A 14,856-nucleotide genomic window follows, 5' to 3' on the forward strand; every position below is an offset into this window, starting at 1 on the left:
CTGAATATAAAACGTTAAATAACACTACAACTGTATGTGCATAGATGCTGGCACTCCACTGCATTCCAGCACTTTGGGAAGTGACCCATTATTGCAAGAGGAAATACCATGAAAAGTGTAATATGGACAAGATAGAGAAGTTAGATTATGGCAATTTTACATGTCAATTACTGTACACAAAATAAGGGAGCAGTAAAAAAATTACTACTGTACATTCACACCAGATCTGAGAGCTAAACCTTCCCATACACTACATACTCACCTACCACACAAAGTTAGCTTTTTATAACTATGAAGAGAACTACAGTTAACAGCAGAGACAATGACAGACAACACAGAAAATACAGGGGTACTTAATGACAAGCAAATCTCTATAATGCTATCGAGGGTAAAGTGGACAGAAAACTTAAGCAACAATTACTGCTGCAAGCTCTGTACTTTGCTGCTGAATCCAGGTTGGACCAGCAAGTTGGTGGTCAGCGATCAATCAGGTCACCAATGAACTAATAACAGTGCTTAGCCCTGGCTCGCTCTCTCGAAAACTTTTCCTCCACTTGGTAGACAAAACATGGTACTTGCACTACATACAGCCATGCCTGATGAAACAAAGCTACTAACGGCCTAAACGCATCACTTATGCTCGGGCTAGCTCTCTTAAGAGCATTATAAAGATTACTGCTATAGTATGGTACATACTAAGGTCTTACACCAAACCCTGGCAGCTAATGGACTAAATTTGGCTAAATCTATTGCTTAAAAACAAATATGTGAAGGTCTAAGCATCCATGAGATGTTGTCTGGCAAGTTCTCAAATGCAAATATGGCAAACCTCTGTCTGTCTTACTGTAAGACAACTGAAACATCTTTCTAGTTCCAAATGGCAAAGATAATATTCCCCTGCTGAAATCTGTTGTTTAAAAAAAAAAATAAAACAAAAAACTCGTGAACTTATTCTTTGCGGTGGTCCCAGAATCCCTCTTCCTTCACATGTGCTGGCTGGATGCATAGGGAGGAGAATCACCTATGACAAACTCCAGTTTCTGATCACAGTTCTCCTTTCTGCCACCCACCCATGGTAAATGTCCCTTCTGTCTTCTCAACAACCCACTGGGGGATATAAATTTTGCAAAGGGTGTCCTGGACCAAGCTTCAGTCCTTCCTCACACTGCCAGAACTTGACACCAATGAGGAGCCACAGAAGGCCAACACTGCAAGGGAGACTTGGCGAAGGTATGCCCGTGGACCTACTGAAGAGAGTGAAGAGTTCTAGAAGGCCTGTAAGGCCCCACAAGAAGACCATGACGATGAGCCAATGTTGTGCACAGGTGGCTGCACAAAGCGTGACAAAAAGGACACCACCAGCCGCCCATACTATGCATCTATCACCCAATTTGATCAAACTGGCCAGGCATCTAATCCCCAGCAGCAGTTGGAGAAAAAAATGAGCAGGATTGCACCACGCCACCAATAGACTCCCACTTCACCAGATTTTACGTTGCTGAAAGCGCCTCTGGCAAGAAGTTCCTCGAGGAGACTGGCACCTTCAGGTCCATACACTAACATCAAAAGACACCTAGTGGCTGCCAGACACAAAGCCACCGTAACTTGGCCCCCAACCTAAATGGAAAAAAACACTGGTAGGAATTCATAGCTGCCAACTTCCTCAGACATATGGGGCTACTTGTAGACGTCTGTCATAATTGCCTCATGGGCCCCCTTTCTGTGGGGCCCAGCAGCCGACCATTTTGGTAGGTCCCGCAAACCTACACCACCTGGTGCAGGAATTAACCAATATTTTCTGGTCCGACTCCACGGGCAGCCATCATTGTATCAAAACAATGGGTCCCCGGTCCACTCCAAATTCCTCAGCCTGCCATCGGAGAAACTACTCACTACAAAGGGGGCCTTCAAGGACCTGGAATGGATGGGCCTATGCCAGAAGGCCTCCATACCCTGGGCTTTATCACTCCGCAAGGTCAAGAAACCTGATGGCTTATGACACCCCTATGGAGACTATGGGAACCTTAACCTTCAGAGAGATCCCAACTACTACCACCTTCCCAACATGGCAGACATCACATCCACCTTTCACAGGACAAGAATTTTGCCGTCTGACCTAATTAAAGGGTATTCCCAAGCTCAAGTCCACCACAAAGCTATCCTGAAAACAGAGATCACACCTTTTGAAATACGTATACCTTCAACTACTCAAAATCAGCCTATGGAATTCAGGGGCTACATTCCAAAGGCTAATGGTCAACATCCTTGCAAGACCTCACATTCTGTGGATGCTTTCGTGATGACATAATTACATTCTCCAGTAACAGAGCCCCCTACCCTCCAAGGAAGCAGCTGTAAGGAAATGCCAATCCTAACCACTTTAAAACAACTAAAAAGAATTCATGGTCATAGTAAATTATTACCAAAGATCCCTGCCCAACTTTGACTAGATAATGGCACTCCTCTACAACGTCCTCCTCAGTCGCAATGCCAGTGCTCACCTCAGGCCCTACCAAATAGGACACTTTCAAAGCAACCACCACTACACTGGTGTTTCCCAAGCTTCAGGTCATGCAAACACTCATCACTGAAGCAAACAACATTGCAGTCATAGAGCAGAGAATCAATCGTACAACAAAACCCCTCTGTTTCTTCAGCTGGAAAAAGACAACAGTAAAAAGATAATACAGCACATTCAACAGAGAAGTTCTCACCGATATCTGTGCACCTGACATTTCTGACACTTACTCACAGGTATGCCTTTCACCATTCTGACAGATCATCAACTGTTCATCCTTGCCCTAACCGAAAAACAGGGCCCATACTCCGCCTGTTGGCAATGTTACCTACCTGCCTTTGCCGAATTTGGGCGCACAATACAACACATTCCATGAGGGAAAAACCCTGTAGCTGACGCCCTATCCAGAATAGAAATTAAGGGGTTCGGGTTCAACCAGGACTACGTTATGAAGAACTTACTGATGCTCAACAACAAGGTCCTAAATTAAGAAACTACCACCCTACCAAAGCAAGTCTGATATAAGGAGACACCACCTTTAATGCCATCAGACAAATTGTTATCTGTGACGCCAGTTGCTCGCTTCCTCGAGCCAAGATTAAAAAAAAAAGAAAAAAAGTTTCAACTCATCCACAGACATCCGTCGGCAGGATAGCCACACAGGTGACAGAAAAAATGCATGACACAAAGGAAAAATAAACAACAGTGCAGCAAGTAGCAAACAAGCAAAGTGACCCATTATACAATATAGCATTGGTGAATTCCTACCAAACAAACAGCTGTTCAGCTATCTCCACGTGAATGTAATGGGGCCCCTCCTACCCTTCAATGGTTTCAGATGCATCTTCAAAGCAACAAAGAACTATCCAATGGCTGGAGGCAATCCCCATGAGCAGCAGCAAGCACCTGCAACGGAACATTTGGCACACCTGAAGATGCCCTCCGACAAAGGGCCAGCGTTAACTTCTGAAATATGAAACACCTTAGCCAAAAAACTGGGGTCAAACATACACCACTTTGAAACAGCATTCATTAGCAGATGTAATTTCCCCAACTGGAAGGCACAATTACCCTGGGTACTCCTTGGTGAATGTCTACATGAATTTCTTGTTATTTTTAAAAACCATACATGTTATTTTTAAAGACCATAAATGTTATCAAACAGTTTCAATAATCCAGGGAGTGGTGTAAGATGGGTATTTTATAACTACTAATTTCTCACATCTTCTAGTGTTCAAGAAGATCAAAGTTACGTACTGACATCCTGGTCACTTAAAAACAGGATGAAATAACCACAATCTAGGTTCTTGCATAATGTGTATAAAAACGTTAACATTTTTTGCTGACATCTCGTAAGTTAAAATTAATTTATCCCCTCTAGTTTGTACAAGCAAGCTTACTAGGTACTTTCAAAGGCACATTCAAGGATATTGTAACGCATTCTAAAAGAGCCTGAGTGACAAGAGAATGTCCTTAGTAGCTGATGAACGTCACTTCTGAGTGTGTCCAGCATACCTAGTTCTAATTAGGCTGTTTCCTGACATGGTAAGTCTATGGACGAAGATGAGAATGGGACACTTTATATAATCAAATGTGCAGTGAAGCAACAAAACAAAATTTTGAGTACCTGTAACTATTTTCTTGCGACTATAAAGTGTTCTCTAGCAACTACATACTGTAATGTTTAGAACGTCATTAAAAACAGATTATAAAATCACCAGTATGACCTGGTATTAAAGTTTGTCAGCAACAAAAATAACTCCTACTTCAGTACTATATAGTATGCTAACATATTATACAGTTTGTATATATACATAAAAATTTTTATGTTTTTGATTATGTGTAAGGTAACTAACTGGCCTTCAAGCAACATCCACAATTATCTTCAATTGTCAGATGCAAACTGACTAGATTTGTTTCTGCTGACAACTGGGACGATGACAGATGGGTCTTTACCTGTTATTTTGCCATATATAGCCTAGTGATTGTTAATAACTGACAACCTGTAAGGACTCCCTGTGGAAGCCAGGCCTCCCATAAATCTAAAAGCTGCAATGCCTAATCACTGACTCCTTTTTTCAAGCAACGCATACCATCATGAAGTTCGCAAACACAGTGAGTATCTTCTTAATATGCTTTTAGTTGATGGCATTTAAGAGAATGCAATATATATATATATATATATATATATATATATATATATATATATATATATATATATATATATATATATTTTGATTTTGGCATTTAAGAGAATGAATATATATATATATATATATATATATATATATATATATATATATATATATATATATATATATATATATATATATATATTATTATTAAACTTTAAAAATAAGTTATTATTATTATTACTATTATTATTATATCATTTGTAATCTAAAAATGTCAAAACCCTCCTTCCACACATTATATATATATATATATATATATATATATATATATATATATATATATATATATATAATATATAATATATATATATATATATATATATATATATATATATATATGTATATATATATATGTATATATATATATGTATATATATATATGTATATATATATATATATATATATATATATATGTATATATATATATGTATATATATATATGTATATATATATGTATATATATATATATATATATATATATATATATATATGTAGATATATATATATATATATATATATATGTATATATATATATATATATATATATATATATGTATATATATATATATGTATATATATATATATATGTATATATATATATATATATATATATATATATGTATATATATATATGTATATATATATATATGTATATATATATATATATATATATATATATATATATATATATATATATATATATATATATATATATATATTATATATATTATATATCTATATTATATATAATGTGTGAAAGGAGGTTTGACATTTTTAGATTTTTTTATATGATTAATAATAATAATAGTAATAATAATAATAACCCTATTTTTAAAAGTAATAATAATATATATAAGTATATATATATATATATATATATATATATATATATATATATATATATATATATATATATATATGATCTGTATTATCTAAAACTTACACAAGGGCCCCAAGTATCTAAGCAAACTAAAATTTACCGTAAACCGAGAGAGAGGCTGAGGGGGAACCGGTTGGAGGGCAGCGAGGTGCGTGCGTCTTTCCCTAAACGCGACAAAACGCTCTGCCCAAAGGACGCCTTCTTTGGCATCTTCCTCCCCACCTTGTCATACCACAACCCCCGATTTCTTCTCTACTGGACACGATTGGCCCTGGCACTTCTCCCAGGCCTATCAGCCAATCGGTGCCAGGTAAGGTGACACTAAATCCCCAACGAACTTTTGGGGTTTCTGGGGAGGAAGATTTCTCTGTCTGAGAGAAGTTGACCATTGACCTCCTGTAATGGCGTCCTCGACTGCATCAGGATTCGGGAAGTTTCACGAAGACTGAGAATGGCTTAGCACTCCCCTCCCAAGTCCTTTGTGTCCCCGCAAAGATGCGTCTACCCCTCCACACCCGGATCCCGCCACGAGCCTCGTCCCTCACGGTTAGACTTAACTAATTAAAATTACCTAACTATCTCTAAGGAGGCCAGCTGACGCGTGTACAAACCAAAATTACAAACATGAATGGAACACGCCTTTACAACCAACACAAAAAAAAATTGTATATTATTTTTATCTTTTACTTACTCATTCATTTATTTATGTATTTGTTTATCATTTTATTTTCTTTTTCTACGAAATCCCCCAACAAACCTTACCCTTTTCTGGAAACAGACCAATACCCAAAAGTTTTAAAAGATCAAGTCCTGCACTATTTCAACATAAAAAAAATGGTGGTCATCACATTTTTAATCACATCGCATCCCGCGAATGTACAAAGTTTTCCTGAAAGAAGTGAACACCACAAAACAATAATTTGGCAATTTAAACACAACAACATAATAAAAAGCAGTGAAATTTTTAACAAAGCAAAAGAAAAAAACAATTTCATGGCAACAGTTTACCTTTAAGACAACTACACAAAACAATAATAACAAAAAAGTAATCTTACAGAAAATACGACACTTAGGTTGGTAAATTATTAAACACAAAATAAGGAACGACGACAACAAAAAATAAAAGCATAACAAGGAACGTTGCAACAACGAAATTAATACAACCACGATTAAACAAAATTAGACACTGAAATATGACACAGAAAATGTTGACACTCAAAATAATTGGATAATCAAAAACATAAGACAAGAACATCATAACATTAAAATGCTTCGTATATCTCTGATTCCAAGGTAAGGACATGGGACGACAATTACCAATTTTGATCACTGACCCTTCTCATTCACTTTGCAATAGCATTCACCTTTGACAACGACTCGTGAGCACGCGCCTGCTCGGTCAGCATGGCCCCACCTGCGTGCTTGCGGGTTCCACTGGCTCTTTCCCCCAAATACCCAGCCAGTCCCGGGTAGGGAGGTACCGGTTGGTTGGTGTGGAACACTAGGCTGTCCTCAAGCACCCCACGCAGGTGTGACAGGTGTTGCTCGCTCACTGCCCTGGTGCGGATATGCTGAATGACCGCAGTGGTGTGTTTGATCTCTTTCACTCGATATGGTCCCGTATAGGCCGGTTCGAGCTTGTGCTTCGGCAGTTGCTGTCTCCTCAGGTAGATTCTATCCCCTATCTGGATTGGAGAATCGTGTGCGGAAGCGTTTATCGTACCGCACCCGATACTTTTCATTGGCCCTCAACGGCAGTCGCTGGGTAGTTTGGAACACTCGGCGGGTCATGTTACAAAACCAAACCCGGTACTGTTCTACTGTATAGAGTGGATCTGTTGGGGTCCAAGACCATCGAGTCACGGTAATCGAATATCCTGCCCGAACATCAGGAACTAAGGGGTGTCCCCTAATCGAGCTGTTATAAAGCGGTGTTAATAGCCAGCTCAGCCGTCTGCAGCAGGACCCACGGGTCGGGTGATCCTCGATTGAGATATCTTAAGATATTGATCACTTCACGATTATGGGACTCAACCAGCCCATTGGCCGACGCGCCGAAGCGCGATGGTGATGCCTTATTTGCATTAGAGTCGTAAACTCACGGATCACCATTGATGAATTCGCGTCCATTGTCACTGACCAACATCCTGGGACACCCAACCGACACACGAGGAACATAACGCCTTGGCCACTTCATCTGCTGTCTTATTTTCCATCGCCACACCGCAGAAACGTCATGAATGCATCCACGAACACATGAATGTATTTGGGTTGCTCTTGCACAGAAGGCAATGGTCCAACGACATCCATATGCACTCTACCCCCACCTGACACAGAAACGACCCCGACCTCGTCGGGTTGACTTACTGGTCCGGCTGCAGTACTGTGGGACATGCTTAAATAAGACACAGGGGTGTAAATTTAACAATGATCTGTATTATCTAAAACTTACACAAGGGCCCAAATCTAAGCAAACTAAAATTTACCATAAAACCGAGAGAGAGAGAGGCTGAGGGGAACCCGGTGGAGGCAGCGAGGGAAAGTCGTCTTTCCCCTAAACGCGTGACAAAACGCTCTGCCCAAAGGACACCTTCTTTGGGCATCTTTCTCCCACCTTGTCATACCTCACAACCCCGATTTCTTCTCTACTGGACACGATTGGCCCTGGCACTTCTCCTTAGCCTATCAGCCAATCGGTGCCAGGTAAGGTGACGCTAAATCCCAACGAACTTTTGGGGGGGTTTCTTGGGGAAGGAAGATTTCCTCTGTCTGAGAGAAGATGACCGTTGACCCGTCCTGTAATGGCGTCCTACGACTGCATCAGGATTCCGGGGAAGTTTCAAGAAGACTGAGAATGGCTTAGCTATATATATATATATATATATATATATATATATATATATATATATATATATATATATATATATGTACAGTCCTTCTCAGTCTTTGTAAGAATACCTCGGAGTCCTGATGCAGTCGCAGGACGCCATGACAGGATCAGTCAACGGTCATCTTCTCTCAGACCTAGAGGAAACCTTCCTCCCTCCAAAGTTCATTAGGACACAGCGTCACCTTTGCTGGCACCAATTGGCTGATATGCCTAGGAATAGGTGCTAGAGCCAATCACGTCCAAGAGCAAAGAACTTGGGGGCAGTGAGGTACTTGAGGGCTGGAGAAAGATGCCCAAAGGGCGTCCCTTGGAAAGGGCACAGCGGTTTTGTGGAAGTTAGGGGAAAGACGTGCATAACCTCGCTGCCTCTGTTGGTTTCCCCCTCCGCCTCTAACTCGTGTTTACCGTAGATTTTAGTTTGCTTAGATACTTGGGCCCTTGTGTAAGTTTTAGACAATACAGATCACTGTTAAATTTACCCTGTGTCTTATTTAAACATGACCCATAGTACCGCAGCCGGACCAGTGTAAGTAGATCCCTTGAGAGGTCGGGGTAATTTTCTGGTGTCAGGTGTGCGGGGTCTGCTGCGAAGCACTAATTAATAGTAAATATAGCGAACTGTGGGTCTGCGAACATGCTAATTCAATAACTGTGGAGTGATATTAATTTGAGGACAATGGTGAATAATACAAGAAGCACAAGTTCCCACCGGGCTGGCAGTGATGGAGACGAGAGAGACAGTAGGGTGGTAGAAGTAAGCCTGATAAGGAGAGGGGAAAACAGCAAAATGGACGAAGAAAATGAACTGGCCCTCCTTAGGGGATACCTGAAGTGGAGACGGCAAGGGGGCAGGAACCCGATGAACACGAGTGAAACAACCAGTAGTACACCGTTGGGAATTCCGAACAGCGGTAGTAAAAATAATGGTTCTACGTCGGTGGGGAACTGTAGTAGCGGGAATGGAATGATTGTGTCCGTTCTATCCGGGATTGCAATGCAACCTCCAGCGCCGGCTGGAGTAGTGCCTCACAGTGTGGTGATGAAACTTCCCGTGCCGGTATTGCACATCCTCGACTTTGATAACTTGAGGCCAAAAGAGGGCTTCGTGTCGATTGAAGCCTTTGTTAACAGTGTCGAAGAGGCCACAAGCGGTTGGACCGATGCCCAGAGAATTGCATAGACCGCCGCGAAGATGACCGGGTCCGCAGCCAAGCTGCTAAGGTCATGGAAACAAACCTAAGGATTGGCCATCGTTCAGACGAGGCCTTATACGAAGCTTTGCCCTACAAAAAAGAGGCCAGGCGGGAGATGTGGGCCAGCTATTCTCCAGCATTACGAGTGGGGGCGAGTATCGCAGAGTACATCGTCAGACTGTTGGCCGACTATGAAAGTTTGGCTTCAGATGCAGAGCAGACAGAGGAGGACAGTGAGAATACCTTCTAGTTAGCGAGTGTACAAAAAACGGCATCGTGTCCAACAGTGCGCTCCCTCCCTCGCGAGGAAGGGGAATGCACCAGGGAAGGGGAGGAAGAAGTGTACCTGCGAACATCCTCCCTCTAGCACCCCAAGGGCCAGTGGCGGCGGGGGCCGCAAAAGAAGAAGAGGGCCTAGTGGGAGTAGTGCCACCCCCGGCCAGCAAGTAGGTGGGAATCTTCCCCCACCACTGAGAGCTCCCTCTGCCCAAGGGGTGTGTGTACCTGTGGAGGAAACAGAACAGACACCCACCACCCCTTCTCCCTCTCGAGAGAGTGGAGATTCAGTTCCTGTTCTTGAAGTGGGAATTGGAACGGGAACATACCAAGCCTTGTTGACAGCGGAGCTTGTGTTTCCTTGATGGAGGAACGCTTTGTGATGGGCGCTATTATGGCATTGAAGGGATGTCTGTTGTTAAACACTGCGAGTGGTCATCAGATAATGATCCAGCCCATTGTCAACCAGCAGATTTCCCTAGGTGGCCGAGTCTTGACTCACAAATTCCATGTTGTACCGACAACTCACATGGAAGGAATTCCCATTATTTTGGGAATTGGCTTCATGCGAGAGCACAAGGTGGCTCTCTATGGGCAATGGAGGGGGAGTGGAAGTGTCGATGCCAGTGGGAACTGGGCAGTACCAAAAACTTTCCTCTTGGGTGAGAGGAGATGGTGTGTCCCAGCACGAATGTTGGAAGGTACACTTGTCTATATTAATCCCCATAAAAAGTGGGCAGACTTCGTGTTGCCAGGAGTCGCTACCATCGTCGATGGGAAGGCGATTGTACCTTTTATTAATGTAAGTAGTAATAGGTTAGAATTAAGTAGCGAGTCTCTTTGTGATTTAGAAGTATGCACCCTTGTAACAGCCGATAACGCCATGTCGGCCTTGACTACACAGAGTCAAGGTCGCGGAGAACCACGGCTTAGATGGCTACTGCAAACAGCTGCCAAAGCAACACCTTTAAATTACCGCAGATGGTTAGGAGACATAATTAGGGAATACCGAGATGTGATAGCAACTGGAGATGAGCCCCCCCGGAGAATTAATAAATTACCTTTTAGAATAGAGACGGGTAATCACCCCCCTATTCAAACAAAGCCTTATAGAACTCCTGCATGTCACTAACAAGTAATCGAAGAAACAATTAATCAACTGAAAGATCAGGGTATTATTCAAGAAAGTGAATCTCCTTGGGCTTCTCTAATCGTTTTATTTAAGAAGAAAGATGGCTCTCTCAGGTTGTGTTGATTATAGGTGACTGAATGCCATTACGAAAGATAACGCCTACCCATTGCTCTCAATCGTAGAGCTTTTGCTTAAAGTAAGGGAGAGTAAATTTTTCAGCACGCTGGATTTCAAGCGGGCAACCATCAAATTCCCTTAGATGACAAGAGTAAAGAGAAAACGGCCTTTATAGTGAATAATCGGCTATTTGAATATAATTTCCTTCCTTTTGGATTAAAGAATGCTCTGGCTCATTTTTCATGAGTAATGATGTCAGTTTTAGCTTCCATATTAGGCCGTGGAGTTTTGGTATACCTAGATGATATCATTGTAATCGGTGCAACAATATAGGAGCAAGCATATGGCTAACTTGTTAGAGGTTTTAGAAGCGTTAAGGCACCATGGCATGAAAATTAACCTAGATAAATGCCAATTTTTTCAGGCCGATGTGGAATTTCTTGGGCACATCATACCTTCCGAAGTCCTTAAACCTTGTGCCGATAAGTCTTAGCAATTAAAGAATTTCCATAGCCTAAACATGCGAAGGACGTAGCCAGCTTCCTCAGACTTGCAAGATATTACTGTAAATTCATTAGGAACTTTGGCCAGATAGCGAGACCATTAGATGCATTAAGGAAGAGACCTGATTTCCAGTGGGGTGAGAAGGAACAAGATGCTTTTCAGAAATTAAAAGATGCCCTTGTGAGCGACGAACTTTTGGCTTATCCGAGGTTCGATCGACCATTTATTGTGACCACAGATGCGAGTGATATCGTGATCGGAGGAGTAATATCTCTGACGATGAAGGTAATGAAAGACCAGTTCATTTTGCATCACGAGCATTGAAAGGGCCAGAGAGAAATTATAGTAATTTCAATCGAGAGGCTTTGGCAGTCCTGTGGTTGCTGGAGAGACACTGCTATTTTTTATTGGGACATATAGTAAAGATTTTCACAGATCACAGACCGTTAATGTACCTATTTAAGAAAAGCGAGATTTCTAATTGCCAAGCTCGTTGGATCGAGCGAATTCTAGAGTTTGATATCATAAAAATAGAGTATATTCCAGGCAAAAGTAATAGGGTGGCGGATGCTCTCTCCAGGAACGTCATAGGAGTAACAACACGCGCTGCAAAGCGCAAGGAAGAACAACAGAAGAAATCTTGTAACAGTGACAGTCAGTCAGATGGGAGAGCGGAGCATAGAAAACGGGAATCTCGTGGGCACTCACAGATAAGTGGGAGTGGCTGGGATAACAGCAGGTTAAATGCAAGTGGAACTCTGACTGGGGGAGTCCAGAGTAAATGCCCAGAGTATGAAAGTGTGGTTGATTTTTATGGTTGGAGTGTGTGAGAGTTGGTTGAGAGTCAGGGTTCTGAAGCCTGGATTAACCAAATCAAGGCATGTGAAAGGTGAGAGCAGCGAGTTCCCGAGTTCTGTGCATTTGTGGAAGGATGTGTTCTTCATTGAAGGAGACGTTTTGTTTTACAGATATGAGAAAAGGCCCGGAAATATCCGAGCCCGAGTCATCCTTCCTTGATCTTTAATAGAGAGAGCCATGCATATGGTCCATGTAAGCCCTTATGCTGGGCATGTAGGTATAGAGAGATCTCTTAGAAGAGCCCCTGAGCGCTTCTTTTGGGTTAGCATGTGTAAGGACATAACTAGATTTGTAAGAAGTTGTCATGTGTGTAATACAATGAAAAGTCACAGACGTGGTACCGAAGGCCTGATTGTGGCCTGTGGTGCCTGTGAAATGGGACAGAGTACATATGGATGTGGTCGGACCACTGCCTTTTGGGCAAGGGCAACCCAAATACATTTATGTTTGTGGATGCGTTCACGTTTCACACACGTGTGTGCGATGGAGAATAAGACGGCAGGTGAAGTGGCTAGGGCGTTATGTTCCCTCGTGTGTCGGTTCGGGTGTCCCAGGATGTTGGTCAGTGACAATGGACATGAATTCATCAATGAGATGATCTGTGAGTTTACAGCACTAATGCAAATAAGGCATGTCACCATTGCGGTTTATCGACCGTCAGCCAATGGGCTAGTTGAGTCCCATAATCGTAAAGTCATCAATATCTTAAGATACCTATTTGAGGATCACCTGACTTCATGGCCGTCTCTGCTGCAGACGGCTGAGCTGGCTATTAACACCGCTTATAACAGCTCGATTAGGGACACACCCTATTTCCTGATGTTCGGGGAGGATATTTGACTACCCCCAACAGATCCCACCCTACACAGCAGAACAGTACCAGGTTTGGTTTTGTAATATGACCCGATGAGTGTTCCAAACTACCCAGCGACTGCTGTTTAGGGCCAACGAAAAGTATTGGGTGCGGTATGATAAACGCTTCCGCACGATTCCCCAAATCCAGGTAGGAGATAGAATCTATCTGAGGAGAAAGCAACTGCCAAAGCACAAGCTTGAACCGGCCTATACGGGACCATATCGTGTGAAAGAGATCAAACACACCACTGCAGTTATTCAGCATATCCGCACTGGGGCCGTAAGCGAGCAACACCTGTCACACCTGTGTGTGGTGCTTGAGGACAGCCTAATGTTCCATACCAACAAACCGGCACCCCCCTACCTGGGACTGGCTGGGTATTTGGGAGAAGAGCCAGTGGAACCTGCAAGCGTGCAGGTGGGGCCATGCTGACAGCGCAAGAGCGTGCTCACAGAGTCCGTGTCGTAAGTGAATGCTATTGCAAAGTGAATTGGAGGGGTCAGTGATCAAAATTTGTAATTGTCGTCCCATGTCCTTACCTTGAAATCAGAGATATACGAAGAGTTTTAATGTTGTGATGTTTCTTGTTTTGTGTTTTTGATATTTCCAATTATTTTGAGTGTCCATGTCATTGCCTGTGTATCATATTCCTGTGTTTGAAATTTAAAAAAAATTTGGTTGTGTTAATTTTGATTTTGAAACATTTTCTTTGTTTATGCTTTCATTTTTTGTTGTTGTCCTTAATTTGTGTTTAAAAATATACCAACCTAAATGTCGTATTTTCTGTAAGATTTCTTTTGTGCTACGTTCGCACAGGTTTTGTAATTTTTGGTGAAGATCTATGATTTTCGTTATTATTTTGTGTAGTTGTCTTAAAGGTAAACTGATGCTATGAAGTTATGGTTTTTGTTTGTTTTGTTAAAAATTTCACTGCTTTTATATTTTGTTGTGCCTAAATTGCTGAAATTGTTTTTTGTGTGTCCAATTCTTTCAGGAAAATTTTGTACATTTGCAGGATGCAATGTGATTAAAAATGTGATGCCATATTGTCATGATTGCCAGTGGAATAAAATTTATTATTTTCTTGTTAATGTTATGATCACCATTTTTTTTTTTTGTTTAATAGATGTGTAGGATTTGATCTTTCAAAAACTTCTTTATTTTTATTTTTGTACTGATCTGTTTCCAGGAAAGGGTGAGGTTGGTTGGTTGATTTCGCAAAAAAAAAAATAAATAATAATAAATGAGTAAATAAAAAATGATGTACAATTTTTTTTGTGTTGGGTGTAAGACGTGTTCTGTTCACTTGTAATTCTGGTTTGTACACACATCAGCTGGCCCACTTAGAGATAGATAATTTTAATTAGTTAAGTCAGTAAATGTGAGGGACGAGGTTCTTGGAGGGATTCGGGGGTGGGGGGGTTGGCCGCAGCTGTG

This window comes from Macrobrachium rosenbergii, chromosome 3 (genome assembly GCF_040412425.1).
Source record: "Macrobrachium rosenbergii isolate ZJJX-2024 chromosome 3, ASM4041242v1, whole genome shotgun sequence".
NCBI classification, from domain to species: domain Eukaryota; kingdom Metazoa; phylum Arthropoda; class Malacostraca; order Decapoda; family Palaemonidae; genus Macrobrachium; species Macrobrachium rosenbergii.